Source organism: Pleurodeles waltl, chromosome 1_1 (assembly GCF_031143425.1).
Source record: "Pleurodeles waltl isolate 20211129_DDA chromosome 1_1, aPleWal1.hap1.20221129, whole genome shotgun sequence".
Lineage (NCBI taxonomy): Eukaryota > Metazoa > Chordata > Amphibia > Caudata > Salamandridae > Pleurodeles > Pleurodeles waltl.
The window spans coordinates 490,707,887-490,721,977 of NC_090436.1; positions in this window are offsets into that span (position 1 = coordinate 490,707,887).

Below are 14,091 nucleotides of genomic sequence, written 5' to 3' on the forward strand. Positions count from 1 at the left end.
CCACCCAGCGTTCCCCCAAGTCTCCCGATAAAAATGATACCTCACTTGTGTGGGTAGGCCTAGCGCCTGTGACAGGAAACGCCCCAAAGCGCAACGTGGACACATCCAAATTTTTGGAAGAAAACAGAGTTGTTTTTTGCAAAGTGCATACCTGTAGATTTTGGCCTCTAGCTCAGCCGGCACCTAGGGAAACCTACCAAACCTGTGCATTTCTGAAACCTAGAGACCTAGGGGAATCCAAGGAGGGGTGACTTGCGGGGCTCGGACCAGGTTCTGTTACCCAGAATCCTTTGCAAACCTCAAAATTTGGCTAAAAAAACACATGTTCCTCACATTTCTGTGGCAGAAAGTTCTGGAATCTGAGAGGAGACACAAATTTCCTTCCACCCAGCGTTCCCCCAAGTCTCCCGATAAAAATGATACCTCACTTGTGTGGGTAGGCCTAGCGCCCGCGACAGCAAACGCCCCAAAGCGCAACGTGGACACATCCAAATTTTTGGAAGAAAACAGAGGTGTTTTTTGCGAAGTGCCTACCTGTAGATTTTGGCCTCTAGCTCAGCCGGCACCTAGGGAAACCTACCAAACCTGTGCATTTCTGAAAACTAGAGACCTAGGGGAATCCAAGGAGGTGTGACTTGCAGGGCTCGGACCAGGTTCTGTTACCCAGAATCCTTTGCAAACCTCAAAATTTGGCTAAAAAAACACATGTTCCTCACATTTCTGTGGCAGAAAGTCCTGGAATCTGAGAGGAGCCACAAATTTCCTTCCACTCAGCGTTCCCCCAAGTCTCCCGATAAAAATTATACCTCACTTGTGTGGGTAGGCCTAGCGCCCGCGACAGCAAACGCCCCAAAGCGCAATGTGGACACATCCAAATTTTTGAAAGAAACCAGTGCCTACCTGTGGATTTTGGCCTGTAGCTCAGCCGGCACCTAGGGAAACCTACCAAACCTGTGCATTTCTGAAAACTAGAGACCTAGGGGAATCCAAGGAGGGGTGACTTGTGGGGCTCGGACCAGGTTCTGTTACCCAGAATCCTTTGCAAACCTCAAAATTTGGCTAAAAAAACACATGTTTCTCACATTTCTGTGGCAGAAAGTTCTGGAATCTGAGAGGAGCCACAAATTTCCTTCCACCCAGCGTTCCCCCAAGTCTCCCGATAAAAATTATACCTCACTTGTGTGGGTAGGCCTAGCGCCTGCGACAGGAAACGCCCCAAAGCGCAACGTGGACACATCCAAATTTTTGGAAGAAAACAGAGGTGTTTTTTGCGAAGTGCCTACCTGTAGATTTTGGCCTCTAGCTCAGCCGGCACCTAGGGAAACCTACCAAACCTGTGCATTTCTGAAACCTAGAGACCTAGGGGAATCCAAGGAGGGGTGACTTGCGGGGCTCGGACCAGGTTCTGTTACCCAGAATCCTTTGCAAACCTCAAAATTTGGCTAAAAAAACACATGTTCCTCACATTTCTGTGGCAGAAAGTTCTGGAATCTGAGAGGAGACACAAATTTCCTTCCACCCAGCGTTCCCCCAAGTCTCCCGATAAAAATGATACCTCACTTGTGTGGGTAGGCCTAGCGCCCGCAACAGCAAACGCCCCAAAGCGCAGCGTGGACACATCCACATTTTTGGAAGAAAACAGAGGTGTTTTTTGCGAAGTGCCTACCTGTAGATTTTGGCCTCTAGCTCAGCCGGCACCTAAGGAAACCTACCAAACCTGTGCATTTCTGAAACCTAGAGACCTAGGGGAATCCAAGGAGGGGTGACTTGCGGGGCTCGGACCAGGTTCTGTTACCCAGAATCCTTTGCAAACCTCAAAATTTGGCTAAAAAAACACATGTTCCTCACATTTCTGTGGCAGAAAGTTCTGGAATCTGAGAGGAGACACAAATTTCCTTCCACCCAGCGTTCCCCCAAGTCTCCCGATAAAAATGATACCTCACTTGTGTGGGTAGGCCTAGCGCCCGCGACAGCAAACGCCCCAAAGCGCAACGTGGACACATCCAAATTTTTGGAAGAAAACAGAGGTGTTTTTTGCAAAGTGCCTACCTGTACATTTTGGCCTCTAGCTCAGCCGGCACCTAGGGAAACCTACCAAACCTGTGCATTTCTGAAAACTAGAGACCTAGGGGAATCCAAGGAGGGGTGACTTGCGGGGCTCGGACCAGGTTCTGTTACCCAGAATCCTTTGCAAACCTCAAAATTTGGCTAAAAAAACACATGTTCCTCACATTTCTGTGGCAGAAAGTTCTGGAATCTGAGAGGAGCTACAAATTTCCTTCCACCCAGCGTTCCCCCAAGTCTCCCGATAAAAATTATACCTCACTTGTGTGGGTAGCCCTAGCACCCGCGACAGCAAACGCCCCAAAGCGCAACGTGGACACATACATATTTTTGATAGAAAACAGTGCCTAACTGTGGATTTTGGCCTCTAGCTCAGCCGGCACCTAGGGAAACCTATCAAACCTGTGCATTTCTGAAACCTAGAGACGTAGGGGAATCCAAGGAGGGGTGACTTGCGGGGCTCGGACCAGGTTCTGTTACCCAGAATCCTTTGCAAACCTCAAAATTTGGCTAAAAAAACACATGTTCCTCACATTTCTGAGGCAGAAAGTTCTGGAATCTGAGAGGAGCCACAAATTTCCTTCCACCCAGCGTTCCCCCAAGTCTCCCGGTAAAAATGATACCTCACTTGTGTGGGTAGGCCTAGCGCCCGCGACAGCAAACGCCCCAAAGCGCAACGTGGACACATCCAAATTTTTGGAAGAAAACAGAGGTGTTTTTTGCAAAGTGCCTACCTGTGGATTTTGGCCTCTAGCTCAGCCGCACCTAGGGAAACATACCAAACCTGTGCATTTCTGAAAACTAGAGACCTAGGGGAATCCAAGGAGGGGTGACTTGCGGGGCTCGGACCAGGTTCTGTTACCCAGAATCCTTTGCAAACCTCAAAATGTGGCTAAAAAAACACATGTTCCTCACATTTCTGTGGCAGAAAGTTCTGGAATCTGAGAGGAGCCACAAATTTCCTTCCACCCAGCGTTCCCCCAAGTCTCCCGATAAAAATTATACCTCACTTGTGTGGGTAGCCCTAGCACCCGCGACAGCAAACGCCCCAAAGCGCAACGTGGACACATCCAAATTTTTGAAAGAAAACAGTGCCTAACTGTGGATTTTTGCCTCTAGCTCAGCCGGCACCTAGGGAAACCTACCAAACCTGTGCATTTCTGAAACCTAGAGACCTAGGGGAATCCAAGGAGGGGTGACTTGCGGGGCTCGGACCAGGTTCTGTTACCCAGAATCCTTTGCAAACCTCAAAATTTGGCTAAAAAAACACATGTTCCTCACATTTCTGTGGCAGAAAGTTCTGGAATCTGAGAGGAGACACAAATTTCCTTCCACCCAGCGTTCCCCCAAGTCTCCCGATAAAAATGATACCTCACTTGTGTGGGTAGGCCTAGCGCCCGCGACAGCAAACGCCCCAAAGCGCAACGTGGACACATCCAAATTTTTGGAAGAAAACAGAGGTGTTTTTTGCAAAGTGCCTACCTGTAGATTTTGGCCTCTAGCTCAGCCGGCACCTAGGGAAACCTACCAAACCTGTGCATTTCTGAAAACTAGAGACCTAGGGGAATCCAAGGAGGGGTGACTTGCGGGGCTCGGACCAGGTTCTGTTACCCAGAATCCTTTGCAAACCTCAAAATTTGGCTAAAAAAACACATGTTTCTCACATTTCTGTGGCAGAAAGTTCTGGAATCTGAGAGGAGCCACAAATTTCCTTCCACCCAGCGTTCCCCCAAGTCTCCCGATAAAAATGATACCTCACTTGTGTGGGTAGGCCTAGCGCCTGCGACAGGAAACGCCCCAAAGCGCAACGTGGACACATCCAAATTTTGGGAAGAAAACAGAGGTGTTTTTTGCAAAATGCCTACCTGTAGATTTTGGCCTCTAGCTCAGCCGGCACCTAGGGAAACCTACCAAACCTGTGCATTTCTGAAACCTAGAGACCTAGGGGAATCCAAGGAGGGGTGACTTGCGGGGCTCGGACCAGGTTCTGTTACCCAGAATCCTTTGCAAACCTCAAAATTTGGCTAAAAAAACACATGTTCCTCACATTTCTGTGGCAGAAAGTTCTGAAATCTGAGAGGAGACACAAATTTCCTTCCACCCAGCGTTCCCCCAAGTCTCCCGATAAAAATGATACCTCACTTGTGTGGGTAGGCCTAGCGCCCGCGACAGCAAACGCCCCAAAGCGCAACGTGGACACATCCAAATTTTTGGAAGAAAACAGAGGTGTTTTTTGCGAAGTGCCTACCTGTAGATTTTGGCCTCTAGCTCAGCCGGCACCTAGGGAAACCTACCAAACGAGTGCATTTCTGAAACCAAGAGACCTAGGGGAATCCAAGGAGGGGTGACTTGCGGGGCTCGGACCAGGTTCTGTTACCCAGAATCCTTTGCAAACCTCAAAATTTGGCTAAAAAAACACATGTTTCTCACATTTCTGTGGCAGAAAGTTCTGGAATCTGAGAGGAGCCCCAAATTTCCTTCCACCCAGCGTTCCCAAAAGTCTCCCGATAAATATGATACCTCACTTGTGTGGGTAGGCCTAGCGCCTGCGACAGGAAACGCCCCAAAGCGCAACATGGACACATCCAAATTTTTGGAAGAAAACAGAGGTGTTTTTTGCGAAGTGCCTACCTGTAGATTTTGGCCTCTAGCTCAGCCGGCACCTAGGGAAACCTACCAAACCTGTGCATTTCTGAAACCTAGAGACCTAGGGGAATCCAAGGAGGGGTGACTTGCGGGGCTCGGACCAGGTTCTGTTACCCAGAATCCTTTGCAAACCTCAAAATTTGGCTAAAAAAACACATGTTCCTCACATTTCTGTGGCAGAAAGTTCTGGAATCTGAGAGAAGACACAAATTTCCTTCCACCCAGCGTTCCCCCAAGTCTCCCGATAAAAATGATACCTCACTTGTGTGGGTAGGCCTAGCGCCCGCGACAGCAAACGCCCCAAAGCGCAACGTGGACACATCCAAATTTTTGGAAGAAAACAGAGGTGTTTTTTGCGAAGTGCCTACCTGTAGATTTTGGCTTCTAGCTCAGCCGGCACCTAGGGAAACCTACCAAACCTGTGCATTTCTGAAAACTAGAGACCTAGGGGAATCCAAGGAGGGGTGACTTGCGGGGCTCAGACCAGGTTCCGTTACCCAGAATCCTTTGCAAACCTCAAAATTTGGCTAAAAAAACACATGTTCCTCACATTTCTGTGGCAGAAAGTTCTGGAATCTGAGAGGAGCCACAAATTTCCTTCCACCCAGCGTTCCCCCAAGTCTCCCGATAAAAATGATACCTCACTTGTGTGGGTAGGCCTACACCCGCGACAGCAAACGCCCCAAAGCGCAACGTGGACACATCCAAATTTTTGAAAGAAAACAGTGCCTACCTGTGGATTTTGGCCTCTAGCTCAGCCGGCACCTAGGGAAACCTACCAAACCTTTGCATTTCTGAAACCTAGAGACCTAGGGGAATCCAAGGAGGGGTGACTTGCGGGGCTCGGACCAGGTTCTGTTACCCAAAATCCTTTGCAAATCTCAAAATTTGGCTAAAAAAACACATGTTCCTCACATTTCTGTGGCAGAAAGTTCTGGAATCTGAGAGGAGACACAAATTTCCTTCCACCCAGCGTTCCCCCAAGTCTCCCGATAAAAATGATACCTCACTTGTGTGGGTAGGCCTAGCGCCCGCGACAGCCAACGCCCCAAAGCGCAACATGGACACATCCAAATTTTTGGAAGAAAACAGAGGTGTTTTTTGCGAAGTGCCTACCTGTAGATTTTGGCCTCTAGCTCAGCCGGCACCTAGGGAAACCTACCAAACCTGTGCATTTCTGAAAACTAGAGACCTAGAGGAATCCAAGGAGGGGTGACTTGCGGGGCTCGGACCAGGTTCTGTTACTCAGAATCCTTTGCAAACCTCAAAATTTGGCTAAAAAAACACATGTTCCTCACATTTCTGTGGCAGAAAGTTCTGGAATCTGAGAGGAGCCACAAATTTCCTTCCACCCAGCGTTCCCCCAAGTCTCCCGATAAAAATGATACCTCACTTGTGTGGGTAGGCCTAGCACCCGCGACAGCAAACGCCCCAAAGCGCAACGTGGACACATCCAAATTTTTGATAAAAAACAGAGCCTACCTGTGGATTTTGGCCTCTACCTCAGCCGGCACCTAGGGAAACCTATCAAACCTGTGCATTTCTGAAACCTAGAGACGTAGGGGAATCCAAGGAGGGGTGACTTGCGGGGCTCGGACCAGGTTCTGTTACCCAGAATCCTTTGCAAACCTCAAAATTTGGCTAAAAAAACACATGTTCCTCACATTTCTGAGGCAGAAAGTTCTGGAATCTGAGAGGAGCCACAAATTTCCTTCCACCCAGCGTTCCCGCAAGTCTCCCGATAAAAATGATACCTCACATGTGTGGGTAGGCCTATTGCCCGCGACAGCAAACGCCCCAAAGCGCAACGTGGACACATCCAAATTTTTGGAAGAAAACAGAGGTGTTTTTTGCGAAGTGCCTACCTGTAGATTTTGGCCTCTAGCTCAGCCGGCACCTAGGGAAACCTACCAAACCTGTGCATTTCTGAAACCTAGAGACCTAGGGGAATCCAAGGAGGGGTGACTTGCGGGGCTCGGACCAGGTTCTGTTACCCAGAATCCTTTGCAAACCTCAAAATTTGGCTAAAAAAACACATGTTCCTCACATTTCTGTGGCAGAAAGTTCTGGAATCTGAGAGGAGACACAAATTTCCTTCCACCCAACGTTCCCCCAAGTCTCCCGATAAAAATGATACCTCACTTGTGTGGGTAGGCCTAGCGCCCGTGACAGCAAACGCCCCAAAGCGCAACGTGGACACATCCAAATTTTTGGAAGAAAACAGAGGTGTTTTTTGCGAAGTGCCTACCTGTGGATTTTGGCCTCTAGCTCAGCCGCACCTAGGGAAACCTACCAAACCTGTGCATTTCTGAAAACTAGAGACCTAGGGGAATCCAAGGAGGGGTGACTTGCGGGGCTCGGACCAGGTTCTGTTACCCAGAATCCTTTGCAAACCTCAAAATGTGGCTAAAAAAACACATGTTCCTCACATTTCTGTGGCAGAAAGTTCTGGAATCTGAGAGGAGCCACAAATTTCCTTCCACCCAGCGTTCCCCCAAGTCTCCCGATAAAAATTATACCTCACTTGTGTGGGTAGGCCTAGCACCCGCGACAGCAAACGCCCCAAAGCGCAACGTGGACACATCCAAATTTTTGAAAGAAAACAGTGCCTAACTGTGGATTTTGGCCTCTAGCTCAGCCGGCACCTAGGGAAACCTACCAAACCTGTGCATTTCTGAAACCTAGAGACCTAGGGGAATCCAAGGAGGGGTGACTTGCGGGGCTCGGACCAGGTTCTGTTACCCAGAATCCTTTGCAAACCTCAAAATTTGGCTAAAAAAACACATGTTCCTCACATTTCTGTGGCAGAAAGTTCTGGAATCTGAGAGGAGACACAAATTTCCTTCCACCCAGCGTTCCCCCAAGTCTCCCGATAAAAATGATACCTCACTTGTGTGGGTAGGCCTAGCGCCCGCGACAGCAAACGCCCCAAAGCGCAACGTGGACACATCCAAATTTTTGGAAGAAAACAGAGGTGTTTTTTGCAAAGTGCCTACCTGTAGATTTTGGCCTCTAGCTCAGCCGGCACCTAGGGAAACCTACCAAACCTGTGCATTTCTGAAAACTAGAGACCTAGGGGAATCCAAGGAGGGGTGACTTGCGGGGCTCGGACCAGGTTCTGTTACCCAGAATCCTTTGCAAACCTCAAAATTTTGCTAAAAACACACATGTTCCTCACATTTCTGTGGCAGAAAGTTCTGGAATCTGAGTGGAGCCACTAATTTCCTTCCACCCAGCGTTCCCCCAAGTCTCCCGATAAAAATGATACCTCACTTGTGTGGGTAGGCCTAGCGCCCGCGACAGCAAACGTCCCAAAGCGCAACGTGGACACATCCAAATTTTTGGAAGAAAACAGAGGTGTTTTTTGCGAAGTGCCTACCTGTAGATTTTGGCCTCTAGCTCAGCCGGCACCTAGGGAAACCTACCAAACCTGTGCATTTCTGAAAACTAGAGACCTAGGGGAATCCAAGGAGGGGTGACTTGCGGGGCTCGGACCAGGTTCTGTTACCCAGAATCCTTTGCAAACCTCAAAATATGGCTAAAAAAACACATATTTCTCACATTTCTGTGGCAGAAAGTTCTGGAATCTGAGAGGAGCCACAAATTTCCTTCCACCCAGCGTTCCCCCAAGTCTCCCGATAAAAATGATACCTCACTTGTGTGGGTAGGCCTAGCGCCTGCGACAGGAAACGCCCCAAAGCGCAACGTGAACACATCCACATTTTTGGAAGAAAACAGAGGTGTTTTTTGCAAAATGCCTACCTGTAGATTTTGGCCTCTAGCTCAGCCGGCACCTAGGGAAACCTACCAAACCTGTGCATTTCTGAAACCTAGAGACCTAGGGGAATCCAAGGAGGGGTGGCTTGCGGGGCTCGGACCAGGTTCTGTTACCCAGAATCCTTTGCAAACCTCAAAATTTGGCTAAAAAAACACATGTTCCTCACATTTCTGTGGCAGAAAGTTCTGAAATCTGAGAGGAGACACAAATTTCCTTCCACCCAGCGTTCCCCCAAGTCTCCCGATAAAAATGATACCTCACTTGTGTGGGTAGGCCTAGCGCCCGCGACAGCAAACGCCCCAAAGCGCAACGTGGACACATCCAAATTTTTGGAAGAAAACAGAGGTGTTTTTTGCGAAGTGCCTACCTGTAGATTTTGGCCTCTAGCTCAGCCGGCACCTAGGGAAACCTACCAAACCTGTGCATTTCTGAATACTAGAGACCTAGGGGAATCCAAGGAGGGGTGACTTGCGGGGCTCGGACCAGGTTCTGTTACCCAGAATCCTTTGCAAACCTCAAAATTTGGCTAAAAAAACACATGTTCCTCACATTTCTGTGGCAGAAAGTCCTGGAATCTGAGAGGAGCCACTAATTTCCTTCCACCCAGCGTTCCCCCAAGTCTCCCGATAAAAATGATACCTCACTTGTGTGGGTAGGCCTAGCGCCTGCGACAGGAAACGCCAAAAAGCGCAACGTGGACACATTCAAATTTTTGGAAGAAAACAGAGGTGTTTTTTGCGAAGTGCCTACCTATAGATTTTGGCCTCTAGCTCAGCCGGCACCTAGGGAAACCTACCAAACCTGTGCATTTCTGAAACCTAGAGACCTAGGGGAATCCAAGGAGGGGTGACTTGCGGGGCTCGGACCAGGTTCTGTTACCCAGAATCCTTTGCAAACCTCAAAATTTGGCTAAAAAAACACATGTTCCTCACATTTCTGTGGCAGAAAGTTCTGGAATCTGAGAGGAGACACAAATTTCCTTCCACCCAACGTTCCCCCAAGTCTCCCGATAAAAATGATACCTCACTTGTGTGGGTAGGCCTAGCGCCCGCGACAGCAAACGCCCCAAAGCGCAACGTGGACACATCCAAATTTTTGGAAGAAAACAGAGGTGTTTTTTGCGAAGTGCCTACCTGTGGATTTTGGCCTCTAGCTCAGCCGGCACCTAGGGAAACCTACCAAACCTGTGCATTTCTGAAAACTAGAGACCTAGGGGAATCCAAGGAGGGGTGACTTGCGGGGCTCGGACCAGGTTCTGTTACCCAGAATCCTTTGCAAACCTCAAAATGTGGCTAAAAAAACACATGTTCCTCACATTTCTGTGGCAGAAAGTTCTGGAATCTGAGAGGAGCCACAAATTTCCTTCCACCCAGCGTTACCCCAAGTCTCCCGATAAAAATTATACCTCACTTGTGTGGGTAGGCCTAGCACCCGCGACAGCAAACGCCCCAAAGCGCAACGTGGACACATCCAAATTTTTGAAAGAAAACAGTGCCTAACTGTGGATTTTGGCCTCTAGCTCAGCCGGCACCTAGGGAAACGTACCAAACTTGTGCATTTCTGAAACCTAGAGACCTAGGGGAATCCAAGGAGGGGTGACTTGCGGGGCTCGGACCAGGTTCTGTTACCCAGAATCCTTTGCAAACCTCAAAATTTGGCTAAAAAAACACATGTTCCTCACATTTCTGTGGCAGAAAGTTCTGGAATCTGAGAGGAGACACAAATTTCCTTCCACCCAGCGTTCCCCCAAGTCTCCCGATAAAAATGATACCTCACTTGTGTGGGTAGGCCTAGCGCCCGCGACTGCAAACGCCCCAAAGCGCAACGTGGACACATCCAAATTTTTGGAAGAAAACAGAGGTGTTTTTTGCAAAGTGCCTACCTGTAGATTTTGGCCTCTAGCTCAGCCGGCACCTAGGGAAACCTACCAAACCTGTGCATTTCTAAAAACTAGAGACCTAGGGGAATCCAAGGAGGGGTGACTTGCGGGGCTCGGACCAGGTTCTGTTACCCAGAATCCTTTGCAAACCTCAAAATTTGGCTAAAAAAACACATGTTCCTCACATTTCTGTGGCAGAAAGTCCTGGAATCTGAGAGGAGCCACTAATTTCCTTCCACCCAGCGTTCCCCCAAGTCTCCCGATAAAAATGATACCTCACTTGTGTGGGTAGGCCTAGCGCCCGCGACAGCAAACGCCCCAAAGCGCAACGTGGACACATCCAAATCTTTGGAAGAAAACAGAGGTGTTTTTTGCGAAGTGCCTACCTGTAGATTTTGGCCTCTAGCTCAGCCGGCACCTAGGGAAACCTACCAAACCTGTGCATTTCTGAAAACTAGAGACCTAGGGGAATCCAAGGAGGGGTGATTTGCGGGGCTCGGACCAGGTTCTGTTACCCAGAATCCTTTGCAAACCTCAAAATTTGGCTAAAAAAACACATGTTTCTCACATTTCTGTGGCAGAAAGTTCTGGAATCTGAGAGGAGCCACAAATTTCCTTCCACCCAGCGTTCCCCCAAGTCTCCCGATAAAAATGATACCTCACTTGTGTGGGTAGGCCTAGCGCCTGCGACAGGAAACGCCCCAAAGCGCAACGTGGACACATCCAAATTTTTGGAAGAAAACAGAGGTGTTTTTTGCAAAATGCCTACCTGTAGATTTTGGCCTCTAGCTCAGCCGGCACCTAGGGAAACCTACCAAACCTGTGCATTTCTGAATACTAGAGACCTAGGGGAATCCAAGGAGGGGTGACTTGCGGGGCTCGGACCAGGTTCTGTTACCCAGAATCCTTTGCAAACCTCAAAATTTGGCTAAAAAAACACATGTTCCTCACATTTCTGTAGCAGAAAGTCCTGCAATCTGAGAGGAGCCACTAATTTCCTTCCACCCAGCGTTCCCCCAAGTCTCCCGATAAAAATGATACCTCACTTGTGTGGGTAGGCCTAGCGCCCGCGACAGCAAACGCCTCAAAGCGCAACGTGGACACATCCTAATTTTTGGAAGAAAACAGAGGTGTTTTTTGCAAAGTGCCTACCTGTAGATTTTGGCCTCTAGCTCAGCCGGCACCTAGGGAAACCTACCAAACCTGTGCATTTCTGAAACCTAGAGACATAGGGGAATCCAAGGAGGGGTGACTTGCGGGGCTCGGACCAGGTTCTGTTACCCAGAATCCTTTGCAAACCTCAAAATTTGGCTAAAAAAACACATGTTTCTCACATTTCTGTGGCAGAAAGTTCTGGAATCTGAGAGGAGCCACACATTTCCTTCCACCCAGCGTTCCCCCAAGTCTCCCGATAAAAATGATACCTCACTTGTGTGGGTAGGCCTAGCGCCTGTGACAGGAAACGCCCCAAAGCGCAACGTGGACACATCCAAATTTTTGGAAGAAAACAGAGTTGTTTTTTGCAAAGTGCATACCTGTAGATTTTGGCCTCTAGCTCAGCCGGCACCTAGGGAAACCTACCAAACCTGTGCATTTCTGAAACCTAGAGACCTAGGGGAATCCAAGGAGGGGTGACTTGCGGGGCTCGGACCAGGTTCTGTTACCCAGAATCCTTTGCAAACCTCAAAATTTGGCTAAAAAAACACATGTTCCTCACATTTCTGTGGCAGAAAGTTCTGGAATCTGAGAGGAGACACAAATTTCCTTCCACCCAGCGTTCCCCCAAGTCTCCCGATAAAAATGATACCTCACTTGTGTGGGTAGGCCTAGCGCCCGCGACAGCAAACGCCCCAAAGCGCAACGTGGACACATCCAAATTTTTGGAAGAAAACAGAGGTGTTTTTTGCGAAGTGCCTACCTGTAGATTTTGGCCTCTAGCTCAGCCGGCACCTAGGGAAACCTACCAAACCTGTGCATTTCTGAAAACTAGAGACCTAGGGGAATCCAAGGAGGTGTGACTTGCAGGGCTCGGACCAGGTTCTGTTACCCAGAATCCTTTGCAAACCTCAAAATTTGGCTAAAAAAACACATGTTCCTCACATTTCTGTGGCAGAAAGTCCTGGAATCTGAGAGGAGCCACAAATTTCCTTCCACTCAGCGTTCCCCCAAGTCTCCCGATAAAAATTATACCTCACTTGTGTGGGTAGGCCTAGCGCCCGCGACAGCAAACGCCCCAAAGCGCAATGTGGACACATCCAAATTTTTGAAAGAAACCAGTGCCTACCTGTGGATTTTGGCCTGTAGCTCAGCCGGCACCTAGGGAAACCTACCAAACCTGTGCATTTCTGAAAACTAGAGACCTAGGGGAATCCAAGGAGGGGTGACTTGTGGGGCTCGGACCAGGTTCTGTTACCCAGAATCCTTTGCAAACCTCAAAATTTGGCTAAAAAAACACATGTTTCTCACATTTCTGTGGCAGAAAGTTCTGGAATCTGAGAGGAGCCACAAATTTCCTTCCACCCAGCGTTCCCCCAAGTCTCCCGATAAAAATGATACCTCACTTGTGTGGGTAGGCCTAGCGCCTGCGACAGGAAACGCCCCAAAGCGCAACGTGGACACATCCAAATTTTTGGAAGAAAACAGAGGTGTTTTTTGCGAAGTGCCTACCTGTAGATTTTGGCCTCTAGCTCAGCCGGCACCTAGGGAAACCTACCAAACCTGTGCATTTCTGAAACCTAGAGACCTAGGGGAATCCAAGGAGGGGTGACTTGCGGGGCTCGGACCAGGTTCTGTTACCCAGAATCCTTTGCAAACCTCAAAATTTGGCTAAAAAAACACATGTTCCTCACATTTCTGTGGCAGAAAGTTCTGGAATCTGAGAGGAGACACAAATTTCCTTCCACCCAGCGTTCCCCCAAGTCTCCCGATAAAAATGATACCTCACTTGTGTGGGTAGGCCTAGCGCCCGCAACAGCAAACGCCCCAAAGCGCAACGTGGACACATCCACATTTTTGGAAGAAAACAGAGGTGTTTTTTGCGAAGTGCCTACCTGTAGATTTTGGCCTCTAGCTCAGCCGGCACCTAAGGAAACCTACCAAACCTGTGCATTTCTGAAACCTAGAGACCTAGGGGAATCCAAGGAGGGGTGACTTGCGGGGCTCGGACCAGGTTCTGTTACCCAGAATCCTTTGCAAACCTCAAAATTTGGCTAAAAAAACACATGTTCCTCACATTTCTGTGGCAGAAAGTTCTGGAATCTGAGAGGAGACACAAATTTCCTTCCACCCAGCGTTCCCCCAAGTCTCCCGATAAAAATGATACCTCACTTGTGTGGGTAGGCCTAGCGCCCGCGACAGCAAACGCCCCAAAGCGCAACGTGGACACATCCAAATTTTTGGAAGAAAACAGAGGTGTTTTTTGCAAAGTGCCTACCTGTACATTTTGGCCTCTAGCTCAGCCGGCACCTAGGGAAACCTACCAAACCTGTGCATTTCTGAAAACTAGAGACCTAGGGGAATCCAAGGAGGGGTGACTTGCGGGGCTCGGACCAGGTTCTGTTACCCAGAATCCTTTGCAAACCTCAAAATTTGGCTAAAAAAACACATGTTCCTCACATTTCTGTGGCAGAAAGTTCTGGAATCTGAGAGGAGCCACATATTTCCTTCCACCCAGCGTTCCCCCAAGTCTCCCGATAAAAATGATACCTCACTTGTGTGGGTAGGC